Source organism: Rhinolophus sinicus, chromosome 15 (genome assembly GCF_057876585.1).
Source record: "Rhinolophus sinicus isolate RSI-liver-muscle chromosome 15, RSI-T2T, whole genome shotgun sequence".
In the NCBI taxonomy this organism is placed as follows: Eukaryota; Metazoa; Chordata; class Mammalia; order Chiroptera; family Rhinolophidae; genus Rhinolophus; species Rhinolophus sinicus.
Genome location: NC_142515.1, coordinates 82486054 through 82502762, shown reverse-complemented (window position 1 = coordinate 82502762; position 16709 = coordinate 82486054). Strand labels below are relative to the sequence as shown.

Sequence of the window (16709 nt, the reverse complement as noted above, 5' to 3'; positions counted from 1 at the left end):
TCCCCTCTCACTCAGAGCAAAAACCAGGGTCCTTTCAAGGACCTTAAAATCCTTGGGGAGTGATGGTCTGGCCCCAGTAACCTTTTCAGCCACTTCTCTTAACCAACCCTCTCTTGAGGCCCCCACCCCCAGAACACTGAGTTCCAGCCACACAATGTTCCTAGCCAACTTGTTCCAGCCAACTTGTTTCCCACCGGCCTGGAATGCTCTTCTCCCCCAGATGCATTCCTCTTGGCTCATTTCCTTACCTCTGTCAAGTCTTGAATATCACAGTATCAGAAGAGGCCATCTCAGAACGCCCTATCTAAGGTAGTGTCACTCTCTCCTTTCTTACTCTGCACCTGACACCACATATACCCATAGATAAATATAAACAGAGATGTGGATATAGATTGTTTATCTGTAGATAACTTGTCTCTTCCAATAGAATGCATTCTCCTTGAAGATAAGAATTTGGTTTTGTTTGCTTCTGCATTCCTGGCACCTATTTCTGAAATGTCATATCCTTGTGTTTTTTGCCTGGCTTTTGACACATCACAGTTACTTTGCACTAAAGATATTTCTTTCTTTTTTGAAATATATTAAAACATTGAACAAACTTGGGCTATAGTAGTAGTACATGTGTTTCTTTATTAACACATTAAATAATAAGATCTAGCAGTAAGTTTGATGACTGTCATAATTTTGAAGAAGTAATAGCATGAGTGATATTTTTGAGATATCATTAACAATTATAATCTTTAGTGTAATATCTATGATTTCTGTTGATGACAAAGACACAGGTACTATTAAAAAATTACTCCATTCTTAACTTGGGGTCCATCGACCAACTGCAGAAATTCTTAGACAGTATTCCGAGAATAAGTGAACTTGGATGGCAAAAAGGTTACGTACTTCTTTACTTTCACTATCCTTAACTAAAGATATTTCTTGATATGTCTTTTCTAGTGGATTGCAAGCTTCTTAAAGGTAAAAGTTAGGAACTCTGTTTCAGTCATACGTGCGTCAGTCAGCTTCTCTCTCTGCCTAGCCTATGACAGTACTTCGTAGATAGTGCTTAAGCGATACTGATTATTTAAGCCATGTTTTTATAAAGAGATCTTTTTATGATCCAGTCTTTTTACGTATAAAACTGTATAAACTACAATTTTAATTTCTTGTTTTCTTAAGAGTTTTAAGAATGAACTCTCCTAGAGGATCTTGGATTTTTATGAGCTCGTCTTGGGAAGAGAGCAATCCTATAAAAGGTTATAATCCAAATTATTCTTTTAGTGAAAAATGATCTTATTATCTTTGATATTTATTAAATATCAACAACACATCCAATACTTGGCATATTAAATTTTGCTTCCTAAAATAGGCCAGGTATGATGTAGGCCATATATTGAAAAGACTAGGAAAGCTCATTCATTTGAACTCCCCTAGTTTTGAGATTTTTTTTACTGCTGACAGGCAGGTATGGCACGGGTGGATGTATCATATTTAAATATACAAAGAAAAGAGTTTTTAGTATTTTAACTAACATCTCAGGGAAGTTTTTTAAAACATTTAAGTAGTTCTCTAAGAGAACTGTTTCTAAGTACCATACTTATAACTTCTTCAGGTCAATTTCCAAAATGAACTGATATGCTAATTAAAAGCATTCTTATTTATTCACTAATTTAAGTTCCTAAGGATTTTTGGAAAGCAAGACTCTTGCTATTTAAAAGAAATGTGTCAGCAAGGCAAAGACTTAACCCAGGTCGTGGGCTCTCAGAATGATTTGTCCAAGGAGGAGTTTGCAATAAAGTTGGCATAAAGAATATATAAATTAGTAATGGAACTTCAAAGTTTAAATGAATTTTTATTTCAACAACCTTGCCTAAATCTGTATGCATTTAAATATATATGTAAGAAGTCAGATAAAATTCACCCTTTTTTTTTAGCTTGAAATGACTGTAATTTGATTAATGTTTTTTGAGAAGAAGCAAACAACTTATAAAATATTTTAAAATCTTTTTTTCTGTGTTTAAATGAGCGAAGAGATAATATATTTAAAAAACAAAACAAAACAAAACAAAATAAAACAAAACACTGGATTAGAAAATCAAACTCAGCTCCATACTCCTCTCCATCCTATGTGCCCTCAGATAAGTCACTTTATTTCCTCTGGGCCTCAGTTTCCTCATTTGTAAAATGAGGGGTTTGGAATGGTTGAAGTCTCCAGCAGTTCAGACATTCTGTGATTTTGTGTAGTTTTACATCGTGTTGTTTTGGAAATCTGACTTCCTATCATATTCGAGCCCTTTGAAGGCTTCTTTTAGACTTAAGTCTCCACTATTTCCTTCAAAATTCAGAGTTCAATTAATCTCTACATCTGTCATTGAACATTTTCAGGATGGCATGTTAATCCAAAGACCTATAATATGTAGGTAGGACCTAATTCCAAGTAGATGATAAAAAGATACCCAATATAGCATTTAAAAATTTGATTTTTAAGCCAGGAAAGTGACCTCATTAGAATCTAATCCAATCCTACTGAAACTATTACAAGTTTTATTTCAAATATCTATAAAGTTGTCATTAAAGAGAGAGTGAGAGAAAGAATGTAGAACTTGATCTATGACCGGCCACACGGCTCAGCGAGTTCTCGCCTAAGACTTGCTGTGGAATCCTTGTTGACCTACCCCAATAAAACTCTAGATGCCCTTCTCTTCCTCTGAGATATTCCTCATTAATGAATGTTCTTTCTACTGTAACAACCTGAATTAAACAATCTCCTACATTGCCCAGTCTGTTTTGTTTTCAATCATAAATAGATAGCAGGGTGTGCTGAACACTATAATGAAGTGATACGTGGTGCTATTTTGTTAGTTTAGGTAGTAAAGGAAGGCCTCTGTGAGGAGGTAGAACTTAAACCAAGGCCCAAATAATGGGAGAGAGCAAGCCATGGCCAGAGCAAGAAGAAGAGCTTCCTAGGCAGGGTGTGGGGCAGCCAGTGCAAATATCCTACTGCAGGAATCAGTGTGGTGTTTTCCAGAAGTCTGGAGCTGGGGAGCGGAGTAGGGATAGGGCACAATTCAGTGTTCGTAGAAAGCAGGAGGTTGGGAAAGAGAAGTAAACAGGGCAACGATCATGAAGGCCTTGTATCACATGGTAAGAACATTAGATTTTATGCAAAGTACAATGGGAAGCACTACAGTCATTTAAACAGAAGACTAATGTGATCCGATTTACCTTTTTGAAAAGATGATTTTGGCTATTACATAAAAAAGGAATTTTCTATGGACAAGAGTAAAAATAGGAAATTTGTAGGCTGTTGCAAGTGTCCAGGTGAGAGCTAGTGTCTTGGTGGTGGTGGTGGTGGGGAAAAGCGAGTGAACACATTTAAGATATATTTTAGAGGTAGAGTTAATAGGACCTACTGATGGATGGGATGTGTGGTGGGGAATAGGGGACAAAGAGAAATTAAGAATGACTCCTAGATTTTTGTTTTTGGCTTGGGCAACTGATTAGACACTAGTCGTAGGGGAGGCCAAAAGTCCCTTGGGGGGAACTAAGGTTTATACCCAAATTCAGATGTTAGGGGGAGTCTTTGGGGTAGGTATTAGACTTGCTGCTAATAAGGGCATGTGAGAACTCAAGAATTAGGTGGGGGAAAAATGTGACCGTGTTTATACTCCAAATTGGTTAAGCAAATCATTATATCAAAATTCATTTATTGAAAATAAATTGATCAGGTACCTACTATGTACTAGTGATTCACAGTAACTAGTTCTGGGTCAAGGAGCCGGGTTGCCGAGGGACAGAGGTAGAAGGAAGACTGCCGTTGCACTATGTCCCCTTATGCACCTTTTAAACTTTGTATATATGCATACAGTATTTGTTAAAAATAAATAAAAATAACATTACCGAATTTGAATATTTGTCACCAAAGAAAGACATTGATTTTTAAGTCATGTCCCCAAATAAGATGTTCACATTGAAAATGATTAGAGTTTTAAACATGGGACATGGAGGAAATATTTATGGATTTGGCACTATTTTATCTGAGGCAGGGAAGTCTGAAGTGGAGGGGGGGTTTCAATTACGTGAAGAGTGCTGGTAGAGGAAATAATGACAACCAGCTGTGCTTCATCTCTGTGGAGCCTGCAGCAAAGAGGAAATGAGGCCAAAGGGACTGGAGTTATGAAAAATAAAACCTTTAAAGAGCTCCAGGCTCTGGATCTACGCTCCTAAACTAGGTCACTGGATCGTGCTCTTCTAGGAAAGTTGCTTAATGGTCTCCTCATTATCATCTTCAGAGACACACAAGTGATTGTTTCCCTGACAGCTCTGACTTCTGCCTGACATGAGAGAGCTGGATGAGGTCACTGCAGGACAGTGAGGGATGGGGAGACTTACGGATGGGTTACTGCAGGGCAGCAGGAATTGGCAGGCCTGCTCTCCTGAGGTAGGACTCAGCACTTCTGATCCAGTTGCAATGGCCTCCAAACAGAAGGCATGCTCAAGGCAGAGCGTCACATTGTTGGGCTTGGGAAGCCACTCTAGGTGCTCTTCCAGGGGACTAGAGAGAATGTCCTGCATGCATGTTTGAGAGATGCCCCCAGGATCAGAGCTGGCAGGGCAGAGAAACTAAGGGAGCGCTCTTGACAGGGGAACGGGTGAAGGAAGAGCTGGCAGAACCATCAGAGAATTAACATTCTTTGAGGGGTTTGTTTCTTATCCCCTGCTTCTTGGCTTGATTTTCTCTGTTACCAAGCACGTAGACCACATGGATATTTTGTCCTTTGCTTAGAGCTCCGGAAAAGACTTCCCATGGGTGAAGGCCTTCTGCAGCCTCTTTCGGGGGTGGTGAGGGCAAGATGGCTCCCTTCTGTTAGTAGAATGGGCTAGGACTATATGACTAAATGGTGTGATTTAAAAGGTGAAAGTGCCTTAGGGAAAATAAACATTTCTGGCTTGCGGGGGAGACAGTTATTCCTCAACTTCATAAATTATACTCTGTCTAACAACAAAAAGGTTCTGTGACATACCTTAAAACATATATGTTTTTATGATGAAGAATCCAGTGGAAAGAAAACTTAAGGCCAAATTTCAATATGGAGGTGGGGGAGGTGCGTAAACAGACACGCCAGCCGTGAAGCCCTACGTGATTATTAAAAGGAGGTCAACATTCAGTTCTATGTCTTGCAGCAAACATAAGACAGCTGAACTGAAAACACCCCTCAGGGAGGTCACTTACTGACTTCGGTTGTGTAAGAAACCAAGAGCAGATCCTTTTCCAGGAACTGGGTTTGAGAAAAAAAACACAAGTTTCCCAAAGACAATCTAGTCTGTCTCTAATATTCTGTCCTGCTTGTCTCCCAGGATCAATGACAGAAAACTGCTCTGGCTCCGACACCCCAACCTCTGACCCAAATTCCATCTAGGATGTATGTTAGCAGGATGGCTGGCCTAAGATGGTATTATGGAGTAGTTTTAGTTTTTAGGTTTCGTTGTCATTTGTACTTCTTCACTCAAACTTTTCTTTTCTCCCTTCCTCGTGCTGCCTTTCTTATTCATCTCCAGTTTTTTTTTTTTTTTCAAAGCACAGTTCTAAGAGTGATTCCTTGGCCAATTTGGGTAGAACCACGTTCCAGCAGAACGGGACAATTGCATGGTATACCTTTCCTGCCACCGAGAATGGTTTTCAGCATGTGAGTAAAATGAATGTTACAAGGAGCTTCGAAGGAAGAAATAAGGGAGAAACGAATGTTGGAATCAGGAGACATAGGTTCCAGTCTTGGCCCTTCTTCTATTTATCAGCTGTGAACCTTTGGGTAAGTCATTTAATTTGTCTGTGACTTACTTCGAAAACTGGCAATAATATACTAACTGCCTCAGGGAAGGAACGAATCTCTGTTGGATCATTTAGGATCTAATTCTGTAAGAGATGTGATAAAAAGTATAGCGTACAGCCAAGGAAAGATGAGCAGGCAGGAAGGGAAGTGACTGATTACAAATGAGTGCAACCACTGTAGAAAACCGTAATGAGGTTCCTCAAAAAATTTAAAATAGAACTACCATACGATCCAGCAATCCCACTTCTGAGTATTTAACCGAAGAAATAAAAAACAATCATTCAAAAAGATATATGTACCCTTACCCTTATGTTCATTGGAGCATTATTTGCAGTAGCCAAGATATGGAAACAACCTAAGTGTCCATTGATAGATGAATAGATAAAGAAAAAAATGGTACGTATGTACAGTGGGATATTACTCAGCTGTAAAAAAGAATGAATAGAATCTTGAACCAGAAAGGGAAAAAGAAAAGTTGTTGGGACAACTAGAAAAATGTGAGTGGAGTTGATAGATTGCACAGTGTTGTTACAGTGTTGATTTTCTGATCGGGAAGGTTACAGGGTGGTGATGTAAGACAGTGTTCTTGATTTTATAGTCACACACTAGTATTTAGGGGTGATGGGGCATCGTGTCTGTATGTGTGTGTGCGTGTGTGTGTGTATGTGTATACACATATACATAGGGAAGGGGGAGGGGGAGGAGGATTGAGATAATGTAGTAAATGGGGACTCTAAGAGAAGGAGAAGCTGGTTTCTTCCTACTGCTCTTGCAACTTTTCTATAGATTTAAAACTATTTCAAATTTTTTAAAAAATGTACTTGCTTAAAAAAAAAAGCAAACAAAAATTCATAACCCAGACCCTAAGTCTCATACGAAAGAATTAGAACAGAAACTTAGAATGCGAAATTAAACCAAACCAAACAAAACCTTAAAAAAATCATGCTGACCGTGCATCCTGTCCTTGTAATTTCCTCATACCCCACCCCACCCAACTTGCTGGCCCACCCAAGCTGCTTCCAGTGGCTTTTCCATACAAATGGCCTGCTTGGCTCATGCTGCAGACTTTCCTAAAATCTCTCAAAGTTTTGCAAGCCCCGAGCAAATAGCATCTGGTCTTGGCATGCCCTGTACCTCTTGCTGAGCAGCCCTGAGCCTGGCACTAGTGGCAGCCGGCCTTGATTCACAGCTTGGCTGGTCCTGAGACAGGAGAGTTAGCATGTCCCTAGTTAGATAGGGGGTCCCTGGTGGAATAAACAAAAGACAGTCATATCCCAAAACTCCAGGTTTTGAAATCACTCCTTCGCTCCAGGACATAATGTAACAAGGCCTTGAGATTCATCATAAAATTCCTTTTGTCCTGACAAATGGAACAGATCTGATAGATAAAAGTGGGTTATTTTGCTAATCATTTAGGATGGGCAAGCAGAACAAACCTGGTAGACAAATGTCATTAGAAAGCGCCAGTTCCCTTCTTTAAACAGTTCTCTTCTTCAAACAGCTCCCCTTCCCCAAGCAGGCAAGGGAAGGTATAAAAGTAAGAGCTTTTGCCTCAGTCAAGGGGCCACCCCCACTTGGGACCCCCTCCTGCTCAGGAGCTCTGACTCTTTGCTTTCAATAAACTGTCCTCTTTTTAAAACTCTTTGCCTCTCCTGGGTCCGTGTTTCCATTCTTCGGTTTCACGAGACACAATCCCGGCCTACACCCAGAAACTGCCAGCAGATCCAACATCATCTACATCATTTGGACACTCACAGGAAAAATATTCCTCCATCAGTCCTAGGTTTCTCCAATTCTGGCACAAGTGGCAATCATCTGCAGGTCACTTTGTAGCTCATACCTGGGCAGGACACAGGCAGCAGCTGAACTTGGCCTGTAACAGAATCCCTCCCAACAGGCCCCAGAACCAATACACCTGGTGGCCAGCTTCAGACCACACCAGAGCACTACCCAACCACCTCCACAAAAGATACACCCAAAGAGGATACTCGGCGGGAACCAGAGCCCTGCTAAAGCAAACCCTGCTCTGTAGGATCAGCCCCTGCACAGCAGCTCCTCCACTGCAGTCACAGCCAGTCCTCACAACCAATCAGCCCGAGGGTCAACCCTGCCATTGATGTGCCAACAGCAACCAAGGCTCAACTACAACAAAAGCGCACACACAACCCACATAAGGGACACCCCTGGAGCACCCGGCTCAGGTGACCAGGGAAACTGTGCCACTGGGCCCCACAGGACACCTACTAAGACCAGGAGACATAGCAGCCTTACCTAATACATAGAAACAAACACAGGGAGGCAGCCAAAGAAACATGTCCCAAATGAAAGAACAGAACAAATCACCAGAAAAGGAACTAATGGAGACAAGTGAGCTACAAGACCCAGAGTTCAAAACACTGGTTATAAGGATGCTCAGTGAACTCAGTGAGAACTTCAACAAAGAGCTAGGAAACATAAAAACAGAGATGGAAAACATAAAAAAGAACCAGTCAGACATGCAGAATACAATAACTGAAATGAAGGAATCCGTGCTTTAATCACCTCCTCTGCTCAAAAGATATGGCAATTTCTGGTGTTAAATTAATTAAATGAAGAGACTGTTAGACTGAGGCAGCTCTAATATCTTAGCAGCCTATGTAAGCAAAGCAAAACCCAAGCTTGTGAATACCTCAAAATTAAGAAATCAACACCTAAGGAGAACCAATCACAACCAGTCTTTTCCACGTAATGCAAATGCTTAAATTACAGCCAATCAAATAATTTCCTTGCTTTACTTCTACCTCTTCTGTACAAAAGTCTTAACCCTAACTTCTTTCAGTGGAGCATTCCTAACTAATCTGATTTGTTGCTGAGTCAGTTTTTGCTTAAATAAACTCTTAACAATTTTAATGTGCCTCAGTTTATCTTTTAACACTGATGAAATCTGAAAAGGGAAAACCAAAAAGTCATAGCTGAGTTCAGAAACCAGACAAACATTTCTATGGGCTGGCAACTGAGCAGTGAACAGGACTGAAGGGACAGGCTCTGGGCCTAAAACAGTCTCTGTTGCCGGAGTTGAGATCCTGCCAGGAAAAGCTGACTGAGAGAACAAGCCCTGTTTGAGCTGGAAGGATGGGGGTAAGGGGAAAAGGGGGCACTGCTCTGAGCCAAGCTTACAGTCAGAAGTGAGGGTATGGGGTGAGGATCCTCTCTACCAGTTAGGAAGTTAGAAACAAAAGAGAACTTTGAATTGGACAATTAGAAAAGTGTAGGATTGGGAAGGAGGCAAATCATGAACACTCACATGGTTCTAGGTGATTGACATGTATTAACTTATTTAATTCTCTCACAGCCCTCTGAGAGAAGAGTGCTGAGGTACAGAGAGCTTAGTAAGTGTGTCCAAGGTGACATTGCTGAGAAGTGGCCTTCCAGCCAGTGCTCTTCAGCATCACAGACCCTCCTTAAAGCAGAGTGGTGAAAATTCTAGCATGCCTTCCCTTTCACTCCCCATTCACATTTCATTTAAAATGTCTTGGGTTTTGTTAAATATCTTATTTAGAATAGGACTGCGAATCAGTAATTACCACTTAAAAATCAGTTCTGTGTTGTGAATTTTTTCACACTTCAATATCTCTAAAATCTGCAAGCTTCCCAGAATTTCTGTTGGCCAACAGGTGTTTGTGAGGTGCTTTTCCTGACAGATTATAAGCACTAAAGCTAAAAGAATGAGAGTCAGCGGCGTTAAGGGAATTCTGAAGATATTTTAAGAAATGTTGCATCACCTAATTGGCACAGAGACAATGTGATGTGAAAAAATATGGACATCAGTGTCTGAATCAAAAAAGGTGAAAACATTTTAAGGCCATCTTAGCCATTGACTTTTACGCATGTATAGAGTAATCCATAATAAAAATCAACATCTAAGTCAAAAGAACTCTTTTTGATAAGCATGAAATAAAAACTATATGCGATAACAAAGCATTATGGAAAGATTTAATTGGCAATTTTCTTTTCCTTAAGTAGTACATAAAGTGGCACTGCATTCTCCAATCAGTGACATCCTGGATTTCATAAAATATGGTACACTGCTTTTATTTATCTCATAGCTCCCAAATAGGGATTGGTTCTGTGACTCTATGTTTGTTACCCCCAACACCAATCCAGGGCAGACATGAACTCCAAACTACCATTCAAAGATCTGCTTCTTACTTGGAGGTCTGGAAGCCCAGGTGGAGGCAACCACACACCTGCTAGACAGAAAAAGATGAGCCCAGGGTGAACTTGGAGCAAGAGAAAGAGATAGCAAAAAAATTTCTCACTCAAAATGAGCCTGTTACTCTATGTCCCCAAAGCCATGACATTTAATGAAATAGCCAATAGACCCAAAAACTCAGAATAGGAATTCTTTCCAGATGAAATTCAGTTTATGGAGCAATTTGAAAAATACTTAAAAGTAAAGATGCCTATGATGTTCAAAGAGATAAATGAAGATACAATTTGTATTAAAAATGACAAATAATTATTTTTAAAGGCAACAATTAAAAAGGAAGGATATGAAAATGAATTATTTAAAAAAATTTTTGAAAGAAATTTAGATATTAATTGAACAATATTAATAATAGTTAATATTTATTGAGCCTTACTATGTGTGTTAAGAACTATTGTAAGTGCTTTACATATATTGGCTGTCCTAATAGCCACAAACACTGTGAAGTAAGTACTATTATTACCACTTTACAGATGAGAAAATTGAGGTTCAGGGAAGCTAGTAATTTGTCCAAGCCCAGTTAGATAATAAATGGTAGAAGTAGGATTGAACTTAGACAGGGTGGCAGCAGACCCCTGGCTCTTAAACACACCTGAATTCAACCTATGCCTAAATCTTGAATAGACTGTTGAAGAGAGAATTTGTGAATTGAAAGATTAGAAAACTGAAATAAATCTGGTTAGCACAAAATTCACAGATAAACGAATAAGTAAATAGCAGGTGTAAGACATAGGGGAGAGGTAGAGAGGGTCCAACTTTGTCTATTAGGAGGAGTTCTGGAAGAACAGAATGAAGGAAACACTGAAAAGGCAGTATTTGGAGAAATAATTGAGAAGAATGTCCCCAATTTAAATAAAGATGTGAATTTTGAACGGACAGTTGAAAAGAGAATTTGTGAATTGGAAGATTAGAGAATTGAAATAAATCTAAACAGAATTTAACGATGTGCCCAAAACAAAGGGCACATCACCCACAATGAATTGGATATGGAGCATAATTTTCATCAGCTACGATATATGACAATGGAGTAATAATTTAAAGTATGGAGGGAATATAATAGTAAACAAGATTTGTGCTTGGTAAATGTATCATTAAAGAGAGAAGGCAAAATAAAGACATTTTAGGATACAAAGTGGACAAAAGAATTAGTCAGCCAGATCCTCACTAAATGATCTACAAAATATCATACAACAGCAAGAAAAAAGTGTACCAAGGATACAAAAACTAATGGTAACATAAATTGACAACACATGGCAATAATTAGCTATTAAATATAAAATAGTTTCTGTCTTTTAAAAAGCATAGAAATGAAACATATAATAAAAATAAGATGGGAGAGTATTCTAAAAGTAAAGTTCTCTATGGTCCTTGCTGTGGTCAGCTCTATACTTTGTTAGAACAATTTATGACTGAATGTCTGTATGTTACAAATTTAAGTATAATCCCTGGTAAAAATGCCTCTTAAAAATGCCTCATACCCTAATTTAAGCACAACCCCTGTAGTAGACTGAAAATGCCTCCTAAAATATCCATGTCCCAATTCTGGGAACCTGTGAATGTTGTCTTAGTTAGCAAAGGCTTTGAAGATGTGATTATGGTAAGGATCTTGAGATAGAGAGTTTATCCTGAGTTATCTGGGTGGGTCCTAAATACAATCACAAGTATGTTTTTAAGAGGAAGGCAAAGGGAGATATTGCAACAGACAGAAGAGGAGAAGGCAATGGAGGCAAAGACTGGAGTGATATGGCCACAAACCAAAGAATGCTGGCAGCCACCAGAAGTTGAAGGAGGCAAGGAAGGATTCTACCCTAGAACCACGGTAAGGAACTCAGCCCTACTTGCATCTTGGTTTCAGACTTCTGGTCTTCAGAACTGTGAACGAGTAAACTTCACTTGTTATAAGTCTCAAAGTTTGTAGTAATTTGTTACAGAACCACCGAAAACTAATATAAATCCTAAATTAAAAATAAAATAACCAAAATACCTTTCTCCAGCTTTAAAACAAAAGAGGTAAAAAGAAATGCATGGTCAACAACAATATTTATAATGTACCAACGAATAACACTGACAGATAAACAGATATGGAAGATCTCAATGGAGAAAATTTCAAAATATTACTAATTACCTCTAGGGAGGGAGGAATTGGGAGAGGAGGAAGGGGAGGGAATGAAACCAAGCTTTGAGAATATCTGTAATGTTTTATATCCTTAAAAAAGAAATCTGAAGCAAATATGGCAAAATATCAGAGTCCTTTAAATTCAGTAGTGGGTAAATTAATGTTATATTATTTTCTATTCTTTTTTATATTTGAAATACTTTACAATAAAAATTTAAAAGAATAAAAGCAAAAATAATAAAATACTGTGGGGCCTTTTCATATAAAAGTGGAAAGAGAGTTCAAGAGATAAGGTTATGTCTTCCTGCTTGATTTTTGTTTTTATGTGAAGCCTTGGAAGCCATTGACAGAAATAGCTGTACATGAGCTTGATATCATCAAGGGCACTGGGATCTGGGCAGCTGACTGGTGATGGAATCTGGCAAGAATGGAATGAATAATCCTTAAGTATGACAGAAGGTAGATATGCCAGGCCTGTGTTCTTCTCTCAGTTTAAAAAAGATTCCAAAACATGACTCAAAGAAATACTTTCAATAATCGTTTTGTGTATGTTTGCTTTTTTTGTGTCTTTAGTGTACTTTTTTTTTTTTTTTTTTACAGATAACTTGGAAGAGAGACATTACCTGAACTACAGTAACTGAGCCAGATATGTGAGGAAGGAGAGACTGGCACCAAATCAGTGAGAGGTTGTATAACATGAAGGGAGGAAATTTGGTTCCAAGTCTTAGTCTACAGTTAATTAGCTGTGAGTCGTCTACAATTTCATCACCTATAAAGTGAGGAAATACGTTTAAGTACCCTCTAAGGTCATTTTGACATTATCCTACTATAGCTACCTTTCAGTGTATTTGTGCCATTTATACATTAAGTAAGCCAACAAAATAAATATCTTCCCCTCCCCAAGATCCCCCAATAAGTGAAAAATAAAAAGTGAAACACTTGGATTCTGGGATAGAAGCAATTTGTTTCTGCTTTTTAAATTAATGTTGTCATCGCCATTAGAATTGTATTTCAGAAAATAGAACTACGTGAAAATCTTCTGAGATGACAACCCTCCATTCTTGGAAATAAGGTCTGATGATTCTATTTTTACTGAGTATTTTTGATATTTTAAAAATATGTTAAGCGAATTCTGAAGACCTATACCCAGAAAACTTCTGAATAAATATCATGAAGGAAATGGTGAGGTTAATGAACTGAATCCACTTGTTCATGTATTGAGTCTTCACTAAAGGAAACAACTTAGTGGACGGCTGTGGCAGAGACTGCTAATAGCTCCTGTATGTCCATGCTCTCCTTTTTCCTTTTATTAATGTACCCATTGGAGTTTTAGTGGGGGAATTGGCTTCCCGGATATCAACTGCCTTTCTCAGTTTTTTTTGTGCCTAGATGTGGCATCTGGCCAATGAGCACAAATGCACAAGTGTAACTTCTAAGTCTCATCCTTAATAAAGGAATATCACGTACACTGTACCCTTTCTTTCCTCTTCCTGGGGGCTGAAATTCAGATGTGGTACCAGTGAGGCAACTTTGACTTTGGGAAGAACAAAAACTGACGATGACAATGATGGAGCAACAAGATAAAAGGAACCTGGGTCCCTGGATCTAGACGGCTTTATGGGGCAGAGTCGTTCTGCTAGGACTACAGACTGCTCACTTGTAGACTTGTATGTGAGAGAGAAATTAAAATTTATCTTGTTTCAATACATGGAGATTAAACAACATGCTTCTAAACAACCAATGGATCAAAGAAGAAATAAAAAACTACCTTGAGACAATGAAAATGAGAACACAACCTTAGAAAATCTATGAGATGCAGCAAAAGTTGTTATAAGAGAAAAAATTATAGCTCTACAGGCCTACATCAGGAAGCAGGAAAAAATCCCAAATAAACAATCTAAATTTACACCTAAAGAAACTAGGAAAAAAGGAACAAACAAAACCCAAAGTAAGCGAAGGAAGGAAATAATAAATGTCAGAGCAGAAATAAAATGAAATAAAAAACTAGAAAAACAATAGAAAAGATGAATGAAACAAAGAGCTGCTTCTTTGCGAGGATAAATAAAATTGACAAACCTCTAGCAATATTCATCAAGCACCCAAGAGAGAGAACACAAATAAAATCAGAAATGAAAAAGGAGAGATTACAACTGACAGCACAGAAATACAAAAGATTGTTAGGGAATACTATGAAAAATTATATGCCAACAAATATAAGAAATGGATAAATCCTTAGAAACTTGCACCCTTCCAAGACTAAACTAGAAGGAAATAGAGAATTTGAACAGACCAATTACTAATGCAAGGCTCATAATACCAGCATGGGGCAGGGAGCTGGGCCCTACACAACTAGACTGAGAAACAATGGCTTGAACCTGAGTGGAGGGCAGGGGGAGGTGGAAGAAGGGGGAAAAAAAAATACCTAGAAGTAAACTTAACCAAGGAGGTGAAAAACTTCTACTCTGAAAACTATAAGACATTGAAGAAAGAAATTGAAGAGGACATAAATAAATGAAAGGATATGCTGTGCTCATAGATAGGAAGATTTAATATTGTTTAACAATTTACAGATTCAATGTAATTCCTATCAAAATACCAACGTCATTCTTCTTAGAACTAGAACAAGTAATCCTAAAATTTATATGGAACCAAATACCCAAAGCAATCTCGAGAAAGAAGAACAGAATAGCAGGCATCACACTCCCTGATCTCAAGCTATACTACAAAGCTGTAATAATCAAAACAGCATGGTACTGCCACAAAAAGAGTCACATAGATCAATGGAACAGAACGGAGAGCCCAGAAATAAACCCTAGCTTATATGGTCAATTATTTTATGACAAAGGAGGTAAAAATATATATTGGAGTAATGACAGTCTCTTCAACAAGTGGTATTGGGAAAACTGGACAGGTACATGCAAAAAGAATGAAACCACTCTCTTACACCATATACAAAAATAAACTCAAAATGGTTAAAGACTTAAATGTAAGGCCTGAAACCATAAAACTCCTAGAAGAAAACATAAGAAGTAAATTATCTGTCATCAGTCTGTGTAATATCTTTTTGGATATGTCCCCTCGAGCAAGGGAAATGAAAGAAAAAATAAGCAAATGGGACTATATCAAACTAAAAAGCTTCTGCACAGTAAAAAAAAGCTTCAACAAAACAAAAAGGCAACCTACTGAATGGGAGAATATATTCTCAAATGATATGTCTGATAAGGGGTTGGTATCCAAAATATACTAAAAAACTCATATAACTCAAGAACAAAAAAATGAACAATTTGATAAAAAAATGTGCAGAGTACATGAAAAGACATTTCTCCAAAGAAAACACACAGATGCAACAGACATATGAAAAGATGCTCAACATCACTAAACATTAGGGGAATAAAATCAAAACCATAGTGGGATACCACCCCACACCAGTCAAAATGGCTATTATCAAAAAGTCAACAAATAACATGTGGTGGTGAAGATGTGGAGAAAAGGAAACCTTTGTACATTGTGACTCAAACTGGTGCAGTCCCTACAGAAAACAGTATGAAGAGTTGTCAAAAAACTAAAAAGAGATATACCACACAACCCAGCAATTCCACTTCTGGGCATTTATTCGAAGAAAATAAGAATACTAATTTGTAAGGATATATGCACTCATATATTCACTGCAGCATTATTTACAATAGCCAAGATATGGAAGCAACCTAGGTGTCCATCAACAGATGAATGGATAAAGAAGACGTGATACAGATCCCATCTTCTTTATCCATACACACACTGAATATTATGAACAATAGAAAGAAGGCTGCTATCTTGCCATTTGCAGCAACATGGATGGATCAGAGGGTATTATGCTAAGTGAAATAAGTCAAACAGGGAAAGACAAATACCATATGGTTTCATTTATATGTGGAATCTAAAAACAAAACCAACAAACAAACATACCCATGGAAACAGAGACCAAAGGGATGGTTACCAAAAGGGAGGGGTGGGAGGGATAAGTGAAAAGGGGAAGGGGAATATAGTCAGCATTATCGTGGTAAATTTACACGGTGACAGATGAATACTAGAATTAGTGGGGTGATCACACTGTAAGGTATAAAAAGGTCAAGTCACTATATTGCATACCTGAAACGAATATAACCAATATAAGGTTGTATACCAACGATGCTTAAATAAAAAATAAGTTTAAAAACTAAATAAAATCTATTTTGCTTCAGTACCAAAACTGTGGTTTCTTTATTACAGTAGCTTAACCTTTTCCTGAATTAATGCAATGACTGAAAAAGAACTCAAGTTTTTAACTCAAGTCCCAGAGGAGATGGGAACTTTTATCAGCGATCTGTGACTGCTAATAAGATCAGGAACAAATACTAGCGTGAATCTAAACATGAGCAAATGATCAGGAAAATTCATATAGAGAGACATTCTGTAAAACAACTGGCCTGAATTCTTAAAAATTGTCAGTGTCATAAAAGACAAAAAGAGGCTGGGGTATTAGATTAAAGAAGTCTAAAGGAAATGC

At 38.1% G+C, this 16709-nt stretch overlaps 1 long non-coding RNA gene across 2 annotated transcripts; it reads left to right on the top strand.

The window, feature by feature from the left end:
* Positions 1-206: 206 nt before the first annotated feature.
* On the top strand, positions 207-16144 carry LOC141572687 (uncharacterized). 2 transcript variants are annotated; one of them, XR_012498046.2, is made up of 5 exons: positions 207-309; positions 5571-5801; positions 11743-11887; positions 12516-12643; positions 12785-16144. It is a non-coding gene; the product is annotated as an uncharacterized LOC141572687 (long non-coding RNA). The 2 variants fall into 2 exon arrangements; XR_012498047.2 differs by having other exon boundaries at positions 216-309; positions 5576-5801.
* The last annotated feature ends 565 nt before the right edge of the window (positions 16145-16709 follow it).